The sequence below is a fragment of the Choloepus didactylus genome, chromosome 7 (assembly GCF_015220235.1).
Source record: "Choloepus didactylus isolate mChoDid1 chromosome 7, mChoDid1.pri, whole genome shotgun sequence".
In the NCBI taxonomy this organism is placed as follows: Eukaryota; Metazoa; Chordata; class Mammalia; order Pilosa; family Megalonychidae; genus Choloepus; species Choloepus didactylus.
The window spans coordinates 58,635,507-58,654,593 of NC_051313.1; the positions used below are offsets into that span (position 1 = coordinate 58,635,507).

Sequence of the window (19,087 nt, forward strand, 5' to 3'; positions counted from 1 at the left end):
AAAGCTTTTCACCAAGAGCAGACTCTGAATCACTAGTCTTAGTTCTCATAATTTGGCTTAAAAAGATTGGCCTCTGCGCATACTTCCTTGGAGACAGTTTTCAGACTTGAACGTCTTTCCATCCTCTCTCTGTAACTCTCTCCCACATCCTCTTCCCTCTCCCCATCTTTATTTTTTTAAGATTTCCAGGTGCTTACCTGCTAGGCAGTCTTTTTATCTACTTTTATAACCAAGTCTTCTATACCTTCTGTCTCATATGGATAGAAGATAATTTTCTGGTTGCCTCCCTCACTCTCTGCCTAAACCAAGTAAGCAACATTTTGAAGGCCTTTATTAAAATGTCACTGCTAGTAATGAAGGCAAAAATAATAAAGAACCTCATTCAAATGCCCTCCTCCTCTTTGCCTTACTCTACGAAAATTAAAATAAAGCATAACCTCCCTCCATAAATGGTAATGGTGGATTTGGATACACAATGATAGAAATAAATCCCATGTACTTTTGAGAGAAAAACCATCAGAATATCTGAATATTTCTCTTCCATTGAGGCCACGAGTGTCTCTATACAAAGTACAGAAGAGAGGAGGGAGATTAGGATATAAGGAGGGAAGGCAACAGCTTGACTTAATAGAATTAGGAAGGTTAATGGAAGATCAGCTTCTCAGAGTTACTTGTCTGTCTACTATTCCATTGCAGATGCCTTACCATGTGAGAGGGCAGTAATTTCACCCAGTTAAGCATTATTTTGCCTCCCAAGCTGTGCTTCAGTTTCCTCAGGATAGGGATAATAAAATTACTATTTTTGTGGGTTTTCCGTGAGAATTATACCTGATAATAAATGTATAGCATTTTAAATAAACATTACACATTTTAAGAACTAAATCATGTTAGCCATTATTATTTATTTATTTATTATTTTGGGCCATGTTTTAGTCTGAGAGGCTTACAAAATGCAGTTACCATGAAATGGGTCTGCTTTTGACAGTGGGAATGCATTAACTTATAGGCTTACAGTTCTGAGGCTGTGAAAATGTACAAATCCATGCATCAACAAGATGCTACCTTCTTCCTGAACATTGGCTGCTAGCGATCCTGTACTCCTCTGTCACATGGCAAAGCACGTGGTGGGATTAGCTGCTCTCTCCCTTCTCTTCAGAGTTTTGTTGCTTTCAGCTTCTTGCTTCCATGGCTTTCTGTCTCTCAGCTTCTGTGACTTTCTCTTTCTCTCCATATTCATCCCATTTATAAAGGACTCCAGAAAGAGACTTAAGACTCACCCTAGGCAACACCTAATCAAAAGACCCTACTTACACTAGGTCTACACTCACAGGAATGGATTAGCTTTAAGAACAAAATTTTCTGGGGTACATACAACATCTGACCATCACACCCCAACCCTAGACTGATAACACGGCAGCATGAAAAACTAGATAGACTATGTGGTGTGTGTGAGATGAGGTGGAGAGTGACAATGTTTCCTGTACTAAGATAGGAGATTGCAAATGAATGGAGACAGAATAGAAAATGCAAAAACACTCCACTTTCCTACAGTGGGAGGAAAAGGGTGTTCTAGTATTGATAATTATAGGAGCCTACATGTTCAGTGTTTGATTGCAGCCTGGGAATCAAACATATATTGGATATAATGTGAGGGATTGGCAAAAGGGGGCTGAGCTGGGGTGGAAATGGAATCAGAGTAGCAGGAAAACCAAGATGGTGCAGAATGTGGGCCACAGATGCAGCTTTTCTGGAGGATGATCCCAGAGACCAGGATGGATAATTAATCCAGTTCCAGGCCATGCTTCTGAGATCGGAGAGAAGTGTATAAGAGAATGGTTCTTCTCTGTCAGGAATGTGGTGGCAGAACAGCAACATCAGCACAAAGCAGACAGTGAGTTTATCAGGACAGACTCAAGTCATTTCAGAAGACACACCAGAAAACTGAAGGAGCTCATGAGAGGACAAGTATTCAGGGATCATTACACGGAAAATGAATTGAACTAAAACAAGATAGAAACATAATCTCACTCAAAAAGGAGCTAAGGCACCCATACACCTTAGGATATAGTATGAAATGAGTTCATAAAAGAAGGGATCAAGTAATTAGACTATTCTCCCATGGAGGATTTGGGAGTCAAACAGTTGGCACCCAATCAGGCAGTGAAATGTTTCCAAAAACATCATCTGAGTACGTTAATTAACTGAGCATTTATCTCCTTAGAAAATGAGCAGGGTATTTTTCACCTAGTTGAATGCCATTTGACCCATTTAATTGGGAGTAAGATGGTGCATGCCCTCTCACATGGTAAGGCATCTGCATGCACATGAATCCACTTACTGCAATGCTTGTCTCAGTATAAATGTTGAATAAACACTGACTTTATCTTAGCCAGAGTACATTTGCATTTTAGCAGTATCTTTTAATCCCTATAATGTAGAGTGGAGATTGATGGGGAAGTTTCTAGTACATTGGCAGGACTAAGGATAGAGGTATTTTGGAGTCAAGTCGACTTTTGCATCTTTTCAAATTCCACTGGAAAGCTGTATATCCCCAGGAAAAGATCTTAACACAGAGTTTACGGAGAAGGTTCTGGAAGTTGCCAAGGAAGCCAAAAAAGAAGTAAACATTGGTGTCCACATTCCCTGGTGAAAGTAAATCAAATCTCTTTACCAGTTGTGGAGAAAAAAAATTTAAATCATGAAATCAGAGAGTCACCAAAATTCTGCATGGGATCACATGAGCTCTTAAAATCTTGCAATTTGGAGGCTAGAGGATATATTAAAATTCTTATAAAGTAAAATCAGAGTAAAGGAAGCAAGGTACAAAACTTTACATGTTTATGGAGAAATGAAATACATACACAATATGGCTAACAATATATTTGGAAGAACTTTTAACTTGTGGGAAGCTGAGAAAATGAAGTTCAGGGTTACCTGAGAATAAGAAGCTTGGCTTTATTCTACCCATTGCTGTAATACAACTATTGATCTCTTTTCAAATAACCTCGAGTACTCTGAACTCTTCTGGGTTTAACTCAGGTTTCTAGTGCCATTTTAACATTTTACACAGTGGTTTAATAATACGCAGAGTCTTCAGCTCAAAAAAATTAGTAACAGATGGTGAGAATGGACTCATTCCCATTCCTGATGTGCACTTTATTATACTGCTTTCAAAAAGTGACTTAAAGCACATTCCAAAAATGTACAGTAGGTGTGTGGATTACATCTCTTGAGAATTGATTACTTTGTGCAATATTCCTTAACTATTGCTTTTCCTAGCTCTGTTTCAACATGTAATGGGACTTTACATAGACCACAAAGCAAATTATATCTACTGATCCAAATGGCCATCACAATAAATGTTTTACTATAAATAAATGAATTGTAATATTTGAATCTTTCTTAATTAAAATTCTATTGTCTAATGTTTAAAAATACTTTTTTATAAAACTCATTATCACACAACTATATTTTTATAGTTACTGATTTTAAAAATTAATTTTCAAATAAGATGAAAATAATAATAGCAATATCTAATTTTAAGTGAGTGATTGTTATGTGCCAGGCACTATTTTAATTGTATGACATTTTTAAATCTCACTTATTGCTCCAGATCACCCCAGTTTTAGGGAATATACTTTTAGGGATAAATTTATCCCCAATTTATAGATAAGAAAACTGACATACAAAGAAGTCAAATATTTTGCCTAGGTTCATAAAGTTAATAAATAACATACTCTGCAAGATGGCAATTAATAGTAACCTGTATGGCATTCGATCATTAATAGAATAGAAAATATTTAAACATGTACCTACAGAGTAAAATGACTTAGTTGATTTTCAAATTTACTTATTACTGTGTTACAATATAGTTTGTGTCTACCAGAGATATAGATAGCAACAAACAAGTTCTCTCTTACAGTACACTTGCCCAATATACTCTTTCGATATCTCAACAAAGTCACCAGTAAATTGTTTTTTAATTTGATATTCTATTATTTCTCTAGTAGCTATTTTACTAGAATAGTAAACAGCGCACAGGATAAGGGATGGCTGAGACATGTTTATACTACTACTATCTTGCTATTGAGCACTCTTCTTCAGTGTTGAGAGGGGAGATGAGATGTATATGCAAAAACAATGATCCAGTTCTGATTCTATAGTGAAATTCCCCACAAGCACTGCACTAAAGTGATCTTGAAGGAGGGTATTTCAGTGTTTTTTAATCATACCTCCTATTGGAGAGATTTTCAAATGCCTTGGCTTTGAACAGTAAATACTTTCTTCATGTGACTTCCAAAATATTTATGCTTGCTTCTGAAAAATAAGCCAGTTAATCAAACAAAAGACCCTTATTTTAATTTTATCAAGTAGTCAAGTGTTGGTTTGTATTTCCTCTGGATTTACAATTTAGGAAGAGTGCACTGATTTAGGCCAGAATTAGTTCTTGCTTGTTAAAATTCAGTTTAATGGGCACCCCATTCCCAGAGTTTCTGATTCAGTAGATCTAGGAGGGAACTGAAGAATTTGCAGCTTTACCAAGCTCTCGGGTGATGCCGATATTGCTACTTAGTAAATGACACTTTGAGAACCACAATTCAATATGCACTAAATGAGCCTTAACGCCAAGCATCAACCATGCACATTTGCATATGATTTTGAAATATTTGTTGTATCTTAGAGTTAATTGCTAATTCTGTAATATTTTATAGCTGGATGTTTTTATATATATATATATATATATATATATATATATATATATATATATTAATTTCAAATCACCCTTTTTTTAATAGATGGTTGCCCTATAAATGTTTCTCTGCTGGACCCTTTGGATGCTAAATCAAAGAAATAGAAATGTAAAATTTTGCCAAGTGATACATTCACATGTTTCAGTCCTCCTTCCTACATTACTATGCCCAATTTTAGGTGGTGGTTTTACTCATATAATGGATATTTTTGGCTAAGGAAAGGGTTATCTGCTTCAAATTGATCTTCTTTCTAAATAGATAATCTTACAAGAAATTAACATCTGCAGCTTTCCAGAGAATATACAGACTGTATAAAGTGAGGCATTGTGCTAGATCAGTTCCATTATTTTCTCTTTTCTAAAAATAGCCACTTCTAATGGGCTTAGAACATTATAAATAGGGTTTTGCAAAGCAGAATTTCCATCAGGTTTTGAGAGCAAATTTTTAGTGACACTTAGATATGCCTTTCTTTTTAAGGAAGATTGCCTTATAAATCCAACTCTGGAATTAAAAAATGTTCATTGACTAATAAACAGAAAAACATAGTAAAAGCTGGTCAAAAATTATTTTCCTTAAATAATTTAATTTACAGGCACTCACATTTGTGGCTTAATATGGAACTCATTTCACATACCACTGACGTGTTTTAGTTCATGTAACCAGTAAGTTACTCTCTTTAGTCTTATAACTATGTTTTCATGTATGGTGTTTAAGGACATGCTTAGGAACTTCCAAAAAAAAAAAAAAAAAATCCTAACATCTGTTTGCAAAGTAATTTTGCAGTCACTGGGAGTAAAACCATATTAGTATCAGGAGACACAAAAGAAGATCAGAGGAGCTGTATTTTTTCGGGTCGTTTGTATTGTAATGCACAGTTAAACAAATAGTGTCTTCCTTTCATGGCTCAGAACCCCAGCCAATAATATAACTGAGGCTAAAACTGTTTGAAAGGAAGCTGTGGCTTTTGTTGGGATCTGGCTGGATCACATTGCTTGGTGGAAAGCAAAAGTACTCTTACTTGACCACAAATACTTTACAAGGCAAGGAACTTTAGAGAAGGATGACAGCAGAAACTATTAGAAGATTAATGAGGATCCCCATGGCCTGTTCTTTTATGGATTGCCAGGAAATCTTTCATCAACGATATTTACTGCGCAAGTAAATCTACAGCGAAAAAATATGAAGGGTCTCCTATTAGTCTGCTTTAAGGTAAGAGATCCCAAACAAAAGTGTTAATGACATTTTATCAACAATGAAAGACTCAAGAGGGAGAAAAAAAAACCTAAGGGGGAAAGCTAGGGAAACTTTCATTGTGCATGCCAATTAGCCATTTTGCTCTTCAATGCCAGCAAGCATCTTTTGAGTTTCTTTCTCACAAACACGAAGAGAGCAATGTAGGATGAAAGTAAAATATGTAGGATGAAAGTAAAATATACAATGTGTTAATGTACATGTTAAGTCATTTTAAAACTGTTTTTCCAGTAATATGTAGTCATTCAACAATAAAATATAGATCTACAAATTCATTATATAAAATTAACAAGAAAAATAAAGGTCATTTTTTTCTAGAATCTTTTTTTAAATTGCAATACATTTAATATCAAGTTTCTATACTACCCATATAAAACTTCTAGGTTTTCTATAAAAAAAAATTGATAAAAGTTTTAATCTGCTAATGGTTAAGAGAAGCAAAATAAGTTTAAACTTCAGATTTCCAAATAATTATGTCAGAATGATCTATGCCCACTTATTTTACAGTCCCCCTTCCCTTCTTTTCTGCCTTTCAATAGGGATAACATGTATACCTATACTAACAAAAAATGCAAGTTATTCTAAAATACATATACAATAACTCTCTGCTAAGTAAGGCTGCTCTGTTCTGTTGGCAGGGATAATTGCAACAAAGTTGAACTTCTAGATAACTGTTTTTGGTAACCAGATTTTATAAAATTTTTAAATGGTATTATGTTGCCTCCAAATTATTTTGGATCTCTTTACAACATTCCTAAGCAAAATAGTATACTAAACACAGATGTATATTAAGCCAGGCCATAATCTACTTAAGGAAAGAAATCAAGTTAGAGTAATGCAGTCAGAGGAAATGAAGTAGAAATTAGAAATAGCATCGTCAAAACGCATGATATAGCCACAGCCACAAATCCATAGTAAATACTCTCATAGTAAGAGGAATGGACTGCATCATAAGAAGGCAATTCCAAATGTCTTTCCAAATGGAAAAAAAAAAAAAAAAAGATATACCTATATTTGAATATAAGTGTTGGATCATCTCAAATTTTACTGTATTTCAAAAATACTACGGCTTATACTGTCACGTTATATCCATTTGCCTATTGTTTAACTGAACCCTAAGACCCATTTGGTGGCTGAATGGTGTCATTTACCATGTAAATGCACAACCAGCAGATCTGTTCTCTCCCTTCCTAAACCAATCCTTCTTTAAAACACGGTAATAATTAAAGTGCTTAGACTTCAAAGGCTTTTCCTGTTGGACAGCACTATTCTAGAATGAATACCATTTACTAAGAAGAAAATAAGATATCTCTGGAGGATGTATAAAGATGAATTTATTTTATGGACTTAGCACCATTGTAAAGGTACTTTTAAAAATGGAGTTGGCCATTTATATAGTAATATAATATACAGTATTTTAGTTGAGTTAGCCCCAAAGAACATATACTCTTTTTCTACTCTTTGTTAAAATTATGATAAAATATTTCAATGTTATAAAAAACTACAGAAAAAATGTAATTCCAAGAACTCACCACCTAGATTTAACAATTACCAATTTGCTATATTTGCTTCAGATCTCTCTCTCCTTCCTTCCTTCCTTCCTCACTTCTTTCTCCCCTCCCTCCCTCATTCACTCACTCCCTCTCTCCTTCCCTCCTTCCCTTCCTTCTTCTATTTTATTTTCTTTTTAATTAAACATTATAGTTACATACAAGAACATCTGCAATATTCTCTAAACTCCTTCCCTTCTCTCCCTGCCACCAGTGGCCCCTATCCACACTTGATGTGTTAAATTCCTGTCCATGTATTCATTCTTTTACTGCACACATATGTGACCACAAATAAGATGCAACATTGTCCTCTATTTTTCTATGTACTTATAAACTTTATATAAATGACACTATACTTTGCATATCATTCTGTAACTTTATTTTTATTAAATATTATATTTTCAAAATTTAGCTACATTGATACAGAGATACAATTCATTTGTTTTAGCTCTGAAGAGTATTTCAATGTATAATATAATAAAATTTATTGAAACATTTCTCCTGTTAATGAGTAGTTTGGTTGCTTCCACTTTGTTTGCAATTTCCACTCTTTGCATAAAAGAAGCAATGTTTCTGATACAGCTTTATGACATTGGTACAATATTTCAAGCTTCTTTCTCCTATTTCTATTCTCTCTGACTCTTACTCTTTCTTTCTGCTTTAATGTTAATTGACTTACTTCTTATACTCTGAAGGATAAAAGCTTTGAACTTATCCTTCAAAAAGAACATAGTATTTTGGTGAAGACTTGGAAGATACATTATATGAGGAAAAGGTGAAGGTACCCAAGAAATTTTGCTTTGAGAGATTATAAAAATATGTAAAAACACTTCTATTTGCATAGTTTTGTTTTCTTTCCTTACATTTTATATGCATTATTTCACTGACACTTGGGAATGGCAAGGATAGGTGCTATTACCCCCTCTCCTATAGATAAAGCAAGGAAGGTTCTCTGGGCCATCTCACTTGCTCAAGGTCATTGAACCAGAAAAAACACATGAAGCCGAGATTAGAATCCAAATCCTTCCAACTGCAAACCATCTGCATAGCCACTTGCATAAGCATTCAACAAGTATTTGAAAGAAAACAAGCCCTAAGTAGAAGATGTAGAGCGAGTTGCTACACAGTGCATCATGGGAACACAGGCTCAGCTACAACAGAAACTTTCAGCATATGACTACTGTATTACTTAGGGGGTAGAAATCCCATCATAGCTGGTCTCCCAGCAAGGCCAACAGCTTGGTAGGTGACCATGGACTCCAGCTCCACATGCCCCACTTTGTGTTGGAGAGGAGAGAAAAATCTGTGCTATTTGAGTGTTGGATGTTTTGCCACTGAGAATTCCTGCTCTATTAAACATCTGGGCTGCTGGTTCCCAGTTTCTGAGTTCAAGGTATGGTCAGGCCTTTTCAGGGCTTTTCATTAGACCTAATATTTTCCCTGAGGATATGGAATGGAAACAGATTGAAACATCTGCACACAATAGAAAAGGGGGAGGATGGTACAGGGGGTTGGGAGATGGCTGCTGAGAGTGTGCCTGTGACTTCCCTAGCAGAATGTAGACAGGCTCAGTAACACTTTTATTGTTTTCTTTATTGATTTGGCAACTACTTATTGAGCACTTACAAATGTGCCAAAAATTCCGCTAGGTTGCAGGAAAATGTGGTGAGAATAAAACAAAAGAAAACAAACAAAGAAAAAAAAACACTGTTCTGGTCTTCATATGTAAATCTTGCAGACTAGCAATAAAGACAAGATATTAAATATTAAATTAAAATTAAATATCAAGTTAAAATTGTAATCTTGGATGTGATGAAGCACTTTCTGATAAATTTTCCTATCAAATGAAGTGAATAAACTCAAAGATTGAAAAAAAACTTACAAATATCTAGCCTACCTTCCTCATTTTTACCCACTTCTAAGTTCCCCCTCACTGGAAGCATTCAGGTGGAGAGTAAAATGATTACTTGATAAAAATACCACAGAAAAATTCTTAAACAGGTGTAGATGCATCTCTATTTGCATGCTTAATCAGCAATTTACCATTAACAACTTCAAAACAGAAATCTTGACTCATCCCCAGCCTCAGATCTACCCTGCCTCAAAGCTGCTGCTTTTAGATTTCCTCACTCACTGTTAATGGTACACAGATGATCACACCAGAAATTTAAAAAGGCAAAATTGACTCTTCTCTTCCCTCACCACCCATATCCAATCCACCAGAAAGATCTATTGTCTATATTTCTGACATATATCCCAAATTTGACCATTTCCTTTGAACACTGGCCACCTTGTTTAAAGCGTCTTCTTTCACCTTGCATACTACAACAGCCTCTTCACTTCTTTCCCAGCTTCCATCACTGGCTTTCATATAGCTCCTTCTTTACTGTGCTAGTCCAGGCAAACTTTCAAAAGTGTAAATCAAATAATACACCCCAGCCCCAATTAAATCTCTCCGATTCTTCTCATTACAATTAGAATAAAATCTAAACTCATTGTCTTAGCCTACAAGACACTGCTTGATTTGATGCCTGCCTATCTTGTCGAATCATTCTCCACATTCTAACCAAACACACTTTCTTTGCCAAGCTTATTCTCTCGTCAGCATCTTTTCATGCTCTACCCAGTATGCCCCTGCCCCAATTCTTTAGAAGGCTAGTTCCTTCTAATAATTAAGGTCTCAGATCAAATATCACCTTCCTTTGCCACCCCATTTAAAGCAGCTAGCCATTCCTCTTATACTCCAGCCAGTCCTAATCTTATATTCCAGTTTTATTATTATAGCTCTGATTATCACCTGAAGCTGTCCTGTTTAAGTATTTGTGTATGTGTTTATATCTACTCTCTCCAGTGGAAAGCAATCCCCATGAAAGATATTGTCAACTTATTTGACATCTCACAGCACCTAGTATCTGCTTCTAGACACACAGTAAGCACTCAGTAATGCCATTAAATACTTGAAAATAAAAGATAATAAAACACCAGAAACATGTTAAATTGAAGGAAGATGTGCAGACATCCTTAAATATACTTAACTGTTCTGATTGAAATAGAGAAGACAAAGTGATATGATTACTTAAGAAATATTGGTTTTTTGAAGTATTGTTTAAATATCCTAATTTTCTTTTTGAAAACCTCTTTGCTATACATTAAGAAGTAGTAAAGAATCTGATTACCAATGATAAAGGTATAATAATAAGCAGCAATAATGCAGTTATTGTGATTTGGTTTATAAAAGAGGAAATATAAGCAAAATAACATTCACTAATAAAATTTAACTCACATAAATATTTAAAGATCCAAACAACCATGCAGTAGGCTGATTCACTTAAACAGGATAGAGTAATTCCAACATTAATCTATTAATAATAGTCATTGACAGTAATGAAGTTTATGCAATTTATTTCTTTAAGTCAATATAATAATTTTGAAGTTTTAGAACTCAAGGAAAAATTTTATGGAGATTTTTAAAACTGTTCAAATAAGTTGTGATTAGCTAAAGTACACTTTACTCTTGGAAACTTTATCAATGTAAAATGAACGTGATTATGATTTGATTTATGCAGTCTTGTAACTATGATTACTCTAAATGTTGTCTATTAATTCTTAGAATTGCATTAAATATACTGAAGCAAGATTAGTTAATATCCCTTGGGATTTCCATGAGAAGTAAATGTCTTTTTCATTTGACTAGTCGGGTGAGAAAACATGAACACAAAGTCAATACTAATTTACATAGCATACTATGTTGTCTCCAAGGTCTCAAAAATGTGCATTTTCCAGATAGTATTAATACCTCCCACTTTATAGTTTGCAAATAACATCACATACATTCTCCCATTTGAGCCTTATAATAAAGTGGGTTAAGCAGAGCAGTATGTTATTATTTTATTTTTACAAATGACAAAAAAGAATGTTCAGGATGAAAACATTAAGAGATTTTTCCAAATTGCATGGCTAGAAAATGGACAAACAAACTATGATCCATGGTTCAAATTTCTATTCCAGCCCTCTTTTCATCATACTATCCACCTCTGATAATTTCCTGACCCGTAGGACATGAAGTAAGGAGCAGTGCCTTGAGCTATTGCTGTACAAGGAAGCATCATAGCATCCATATTTTCATGCAATGGCAAATCCAGATGTGACTCCAAGCATATCTAGAACCTTGTATTAAACAGCCTGAAACTAGCCCAGGCATGTTTCACCAAGAGAAACTAGAGGGAGAAAGATCAGACCCCAGATTGGGGCATATCACATTGTTAAGTGAATACTATATGTCATACATGAAAGGAATCAGGAAACTGATATCTGAACTGAACCCATTATTATACTTTTATTATATTACTATATTGTAAATTGTATATAATCTTCCTTTGGTTTATTGATTCAGCTACTTCAGACAAATCAATATGCTACATACATTACTTCCCAATATCCAATATGAAGTCCCTCCCCTGGATACATTTATATAAAGATATCTAGACAACACAGATCCTACTAAAGTGAAAATTCAGGAGCCTGATTTAATCATTCATTTAACCCACCTTAAATCATTGTGAATAAGGTTTATTTCTGACTGTCTTGGGCTGACTGTTTCCTTCCATAAATGGTCATTGCTCCCCTCAAGGCCAATATATGATTGTGTCTCATCAGACTCCTAAAATTCCTTCCTCCTTTTGTTTCTTCTGTGTCTAGGTGTGATAATAATTTGGCTGCTACTAAGCCCTAGATTATTGCACTACTCTTTGTGGTTACCATACATCCACACATTTGTAATTAGTACCTCTGTAAATAAATTATACTAGAATTACACTATTTCAAGCGTGCCTTCTATTTGGGACACTGACACAGACCCACATGATACAAGACTTTTTAAAAAACAAAAAAGGTCTCACCACAACCATGATAGGTACTGGTATTTCCCATTTATACCAATGAACTAAGCCTCAGGCTCATAGAGGTTCAATATTTGCCTAATATCACAAAGATATAATTTTGATATAGAATAGTCTGAGTACAAATCTCTGCTACTACCACTACACACCACTGACTTGAGGTTTTTTTGTTTTGCTTTTTTGTTTGTTTGTTTTTTTAAGTTATATTTCCAAACACATATGTCTTACTTCTTACCAAGGCTGTTATAAAGTGACAGACTGTTTGAGTGAAAGAGATAATAGAAATAACCTATCCTAAGCCCTTTTATGAATAAATGAGATAAGAAAACTGGAGAGGGAAGTAACTTGCTCAGATTCACAAAGGTATTGACTGCCAGCCAAGAGTACCAAACAACACTGTAAATGAACAGAAATGTAATTTTCAATGGCCTGCTAACGCAGAGAGGTGAAGCAACCTGCCAAAGGTAACAAATTCAAAGACAGAGATGATGATTCTTGTCATCCTCAATCATTACTTGAGTTGTAATGCAGAGTAGGTGCTCATAATTCTGTGTGATAGTATATATAAATTAAATCAATAGATTTTTAACTGAAAAGATTCATTAACTGATTTTTTTGATCATCTTATGGATCTGATTAGAAATAAAAATCATTTTCTGAAGGTAATAAGTATGATGGTTAAGTTCATTTGTCAATTTGGCTAGGTTATGGTGTTCAGTTGTTTGGTCACACAAACAATGAACTGATTGTAAGTGTGAGGATGTTTCACAGATTTAAATCATTCATCAGTTGAATGTATCTATGTCTATTTTCATCTACAATCAACAAAGGAGATGGATTTCAGCAATGAAAGAAGTCTCATCCAATCACTTGAAGACCTTAAAGAGAGAATTGATGATTTCAGCAGTCAGAAAGAATTTCTATTTCTACTTCAGCCAGTTAGCTTCTCCTGGGGAATTCATTAAAACCACTGAAGTTCCCAACTTGCTAAAGGTCCAAATAAGCCAATTCTTATAATGAGCAAACAAACTTTACTACCGGTTTTGAAATGTTAAAAAGAGGGAAGATGTAAAGCACACATAACTTCATACTTAAAGAACTAATAAAGCCAGAAAATAAAAACAAGAATCACTAGTAGCTTTTTTTGCAACCCAAACTAGAAATGATCCAAATATCCATCAAAAGATAGATTTTTTAAACTGTGGTAATTCCATACAATAAAATACTACTCAGCAACAAACAGGAGTGAATTACAAAAACATACCACAATGTGGATGAATTTCAAAATAATTACGCTGAATGAAAGAAGACAGACAAAAAAAACATGTATACTTTCTGATTCCTTTTATATGAAATTCAAGAAAATCTATACTACTGAAAAACAGACCAATGACTAATGGGGAACCAGGGAAAGTGGTGGAAAGCAGAAATTCCAAAGAAGCATGAGATTAGTTCAGGAAAAGAGAGATATGTTCATTACCTTGAATGTGGTGATGGTTTCACAGATCATATGTATATATGTAAAAACTTATTAAATTGTAAATTTTACATATGTACAGTTTATTAATGTGTCATTCCTACCACAATAAACCTGTTAGAATCTATGATGAGCCTGTTTACTTTCCATATTTAGATTATGTATATTATTCTATGATTACATGGTATATGTGCCCAGATTCTGACCTTGTAGCAGTAACATATTGAGTAAACAGTTGCCCCCAAGGAAGGGTTTAGAGTGGGAAGTTCTCCATGAGCCATTTAGATAGCAAGCACTACTCAGAAGTCTCTCTGTGGAATCAAAGGCATAGGCAGAAAACAGAGATGCAGTAAGAAGGAGGCATATCAAAGACCAAAGGATAAAACAACGAAAACATGGCTTGGTTTGAGGGAATGGGGATGGAGACCACATGAAAACCAGGGTCAGGTCAGTGAAGATAAAAGTTCTCCCCTGCGTGTCGCCTACTAGGTAGACTCCAGAGTTTCACATTTGATTTTGGAGAGAGCCTAGTATATCTCATTGGACTGGGGTGAAAGGAATGACACATCTATCCTAAGTTGGATAATAAATTCACTGATTAAATCATGCTTAGACTCCCTCGATGAAGGCCTCTTCAGAGGAAGAGGGAGTCACTATATTTGACTGGGAGAAACATTATCCACATTATGTCAAAATGGCTCTCTTGATGAAGTTAAATTGTAGCTAGGCAGGAAGATTCATGAACACTTTCTTTTCCTACTGTGTATGTAAAATAATTGCTCTTTGAAAAAGTTAAATCTCAATTTAATGATAATGCTTAGGGATTAAGATGTTCTTGTTAATTGAATTTTTTATTTATACAATCATTGATGGCAATCATAGAATTTTAGAGCTGGAAAGGTCCTCAGAGATCACCTAGTCCAAACTCATTTTGTAGATTAGGTAACAGAGGACCAAAAGGTTAAGAAACTGGCCCAATATGGCAGTCAATTAGTGACAAAATTAGATTATTTAACATAAACTTAACTAGAATATGCTTCTTGTTTCAATCTTTTTGGCTCAAAACTTTCTATTCAAATGTGTTCATCTATTAAAGATTTTAATAAAAAAATAGGAACTCTGAATCAACAGAGGTTGTGCCGCTAATTTTTTCTTTTCCTAATTTATTTAACTAAAATTTATTGAATGATTACTATGTTCTGGGCACTGATTAAGCATTGAGAATAAAGAAATGAAATATACAAGAAGTTCATAGTCTAAGGAATTGACAGAAATAAGTGTGATAATTACTACGAAAGATAAAAGCACAGCGAATCTAAAACCACACCAGAAAAGTGTCTGCTGGAGTGGAAAAAGGTTGTGACAGAAAATACACATAGGATGGTTGAAATGATATAAACAGTATGTTAATTAGGGAAATATATGTATGCATGCAGTAAAACCATAGAGAAAAAACCAGGAAATTATTATAACAAAATTTAGTATAGCAGTTACCGCTGGAACAGAAGGAAGGGAAGCTATTGGCAGAGGCCCATTCAGTTGTGTTGGTAATGATCTATATATTAAGCTGGGTGGCCACATGTATGCTTATTATTCTTTTAGGTAATTATATGCAATTATTTGTTTACAGGCTACGTTACACAGAAAAAAATGTTTAAGCAACTAAGAGGGAAAGAGAAAGAAGGAGAGTAAGTAAAAACTGAAACCCCTCTTGGTGGTGACAGGAAAAAGAGATTCTGCAAATACTTAAGGAGTGGGAGGAGCAAAGGGAGGAAATATTTCAGTTTGTTTGGTGACTGAGATGAAAAAAAGCAAAAATTAATGGGAAATGATTACACTGATCATGACAGTGGGAAGAAATTGAAGAAGTCAGACTTGAAATGTTGGCAGACATTTCTTTCTGCTAGACAACAGACAAATGAAAAAGAGGTAAATGAGAGAAATATTAGAGCAAATAAAGGCATTTTAAGCACTCCTCTTTGTATGCCCATGAATCTCTTAACAAAACTAACAGCCATATTCATTATTTGCTAAGAGAATAAAGGGATTGGATGAGGAGGGAGGAACAGGAGGTGAGCTCAGAAGTTGAAAGGGAATAGAAAAGTGTGCAAGTCTCTAATAAATGCAGAAGTTACCATCAATGTTTATCTGAGGAGTAATAATGATTTGCAGTTGACTGAATTGGCAATCTTATGACTTTTTTTTAGCAATGATAAGTGGGCTGCAAGCAGAAGTGGAGAGCTCAGGATGCTTAAAATAACAGAGTGTGCTATGGAGTTGACCTAGGGAGTGAGAAAATGTTGGGACATGTCATACATTGGGACTGGAGTTTGAGAGGTGGGGTTCCATTCAGGTAAACAAAAGAGTGGAAAGCTTGAAACCACTTAGACTTCCTTCAAAACTCACCATGGCAGAACAGGTGTGGAAATTATGGTTAGAATTCAATAGTAAGGTTTACTACGAGACTAACACAAAGTGCAGTTGAAAGGGGAAGGAGTGTAGAAGGTAGTGTGAACCATGAACAATGTGCAAAGAATGTGATAAACTCAATTTGGATTCAGACAAAAGTCAAAAGGGACTTTCCAGGAGCAGGTGTTAGATCCCAGCAGGAAGGCAGAGAACAGTATAATCTGGTTGATGGCCTAGGCAATTAGGAAGGGAAAAAAAAAAGACACTATTCAGAAACAGGTCTGTAGGTAGGAAAGAAAGGCCCAATTAGTAGATGGGTGTTTAGAAGCAAGGTACTTTGTACCTCTAGAAGGAAATAGGACAGAAGGAGACAGGTTAAAAGGGACAGAATTATTAATTAGCCCTATTCTGGGAACTGGATTCCCTGGGGATAGGAATGTAAGTGTGACCCTGAGGTCTACATCCCAGAGCCTCTGGCTAGAAGAGTAGCTAAGGCAAAATGTCTTCAGATTTGGTGCCTTAAACTGTTCAGTAGTTCCTTCATAAATCAAGATAATCTCAGAACTGAGGGTCTTATTAGGTATGCTAGATACGTATGCTGGACTCAGCTGCGTTTGTGGAGTTTGAATAGTAGAGCAAAGAGAACCAGTGTGGCATTGCCAGAGAGAATATGCTATAAAATGGCTTCACATAAGGTCTAGGAAGCTGGCAGAATTTGGGGCCAGCAGCCAATGAGATTATCCAGTTGTGATTGATTCAGTATATTGGTTATCTTCAGGTTTTCTGTTATTTCATATCTCTACCCAGACCCTACCAAATGATACATTGTCATCTGTGTTTCTTCTTACAGATGGATTTCAAGAGCATAGTCATCAAATGTCAGATCCCGGGTTAGTGTTTTCAAAGGCCTGTGTTATTCTGGGGAAATTTAAAGTGTTCCCCAAAACATATAGGCACCAGTGCTGTCAAACCTGTGGTATATAACAGTGACATGCAGAAAAGACACATCTGGCTCCTGAAAAGTTTAATCAACTTCAACTACAAGCCATACTTGAAAGAAAAATGACAAGCCAGATTCACCAACCTTGAGGTAGTAGAATGTAGTCAATCATTTGGGAAACGTAAAAAAGAAAGAAAAAAGAGTAAAATTTGTGAAAAAGATTGAACATGTGAAACATGAAAGGAATGAGGGGAAAATTCCTATAAAATAGAAAAGATAAAGTCATCTTTTCACTTGAGAATTTTTTTCAGCATTAAAATGTACTTTAAAGTTACCTTTAAACATGAAGAATTGATGGAAACCTCAATTCAACACTCATCACTATAGAGTACATTATGGAAGAAGCAAGTATATTTGTACAGCACCTGGAGGAAGTTATTCAGCAAAATATGAATTATATAAATTGTTAATATCTTCATTACTGTTGACTTTAGTTATTACTATTTTTAGTTTGAATTTATTTGTTTTAGGTACAAAGTTACCATGAAAGCTTGTTAAAATCTTATTTACCCCGAGAAACAGTCTAAAATATCTTAACTTGATTTACATTCTTGAATGAATAATTCTTCCTAACAGGAAATTTGCTTTAAATATAAATGATATTGTATTTCAATCTGCATAATTTAAACCTGTCATTCTGGAATTAAAATACATTTTGCTAAAACATACCATTGTTCATTTTTATGTTAGTCTTGCACAAACATGCACCTAAAGAGTGAAAAAGACACTGTAAGGTAATAAAACACACACACACCCTCACACACACAGAAAAAGCCATCCTTATTCACTTAGAATTTGGTCTACAGAGTAAGCAATCATGGAAATAGAAGAGAATTATTTCAGTCAGGTTCTCAACAAGAAACAGATGCCACACTCAAATCGGGATTATTCAACAAACTACTAGAATGTGGGGCTATTTATAGAGATGGGGGTGTATGGAAACACAGGGTCCTGTGTAGCAGCCCAGGTTTAGTAGTTAATGTGGAGCTGCTGCCCTCTGAACTAAGGGAAGAGGGAAGGAGACATTACTGGAAGTTACAGAGAGATAGTCAAGGGAATAAATACAATACCCTGAATTCATTCCCTTCCCTCCCTCATTACCTTCTACAGGGGTTTTCCATTGGCCAGACCCTACCAGAAGCCCCGGGGTTCAAGAGCCCTACTGCAGCCATGGAGGGTGCTCAGCACACCCACTCAGAGAACCGGGAGGAGAAGGGAGAACAGTGGATATAGAGAAAAATCAGATTATACCGAAACTGAAATTATATAGTTACAATTTTCTCCTGAACTAACATGTATGCTATTTACATTATAAAAGTTATTGAACAGTATTACTAATTATAATGATTGAAGTGTTTCTAATTTCTATTACTATTATTGGTGGAGTTGATAAGCTGACCTAATGCAAATCTCATCACCGGATCACAGTTACAGCAGATACTTTCGGTGTGTTGTTCACAAGCACACACAAAAATTAATACATTCAACAGCTAGTTTCATCATTCATTCTTTTTTTTTTTATAAAAACATAAGCACTTGATATATTTTTATTCTATCTGCTCCACTGGCTTTCCAGTGCAGGGACTATGACTTCCGGGATAAACAGGAACAAAATAACAAAGAGAATACGCACATACCTTAAAATCAGGGATCGGTGGATGCAAAATGACTTGGATATCTGCCATGAGACTAGTTTATTTTATATGAATAGAGATGTTTAGCTAATGAAAAACTAGGTTATTTCAAATAAT

The 19,087-nt window shown here is 35.0% G+C and overlaps 1 long non-coding RNA gene across 1 annotated transcript; it reads left to right on the top strand.

Moving 5' to 3' along the window:
* The first annotated feature begins 5,743 nt into the window (after positions 1-5,743).
* Positions 5,744-17,854, top strand: LOC119540959. Its single transcript, XR_005218138.1, has 3 exons — positions 5,744-5,960; positions 15,558-15,615; positions 17,187-17,854. It is a non-coding gene; the product is annotated as an uncharacterized LOC119540959 (long non-coding RNA).
* Positions 17,855-19,087: the final 1,233 nt, after the last annotated feature.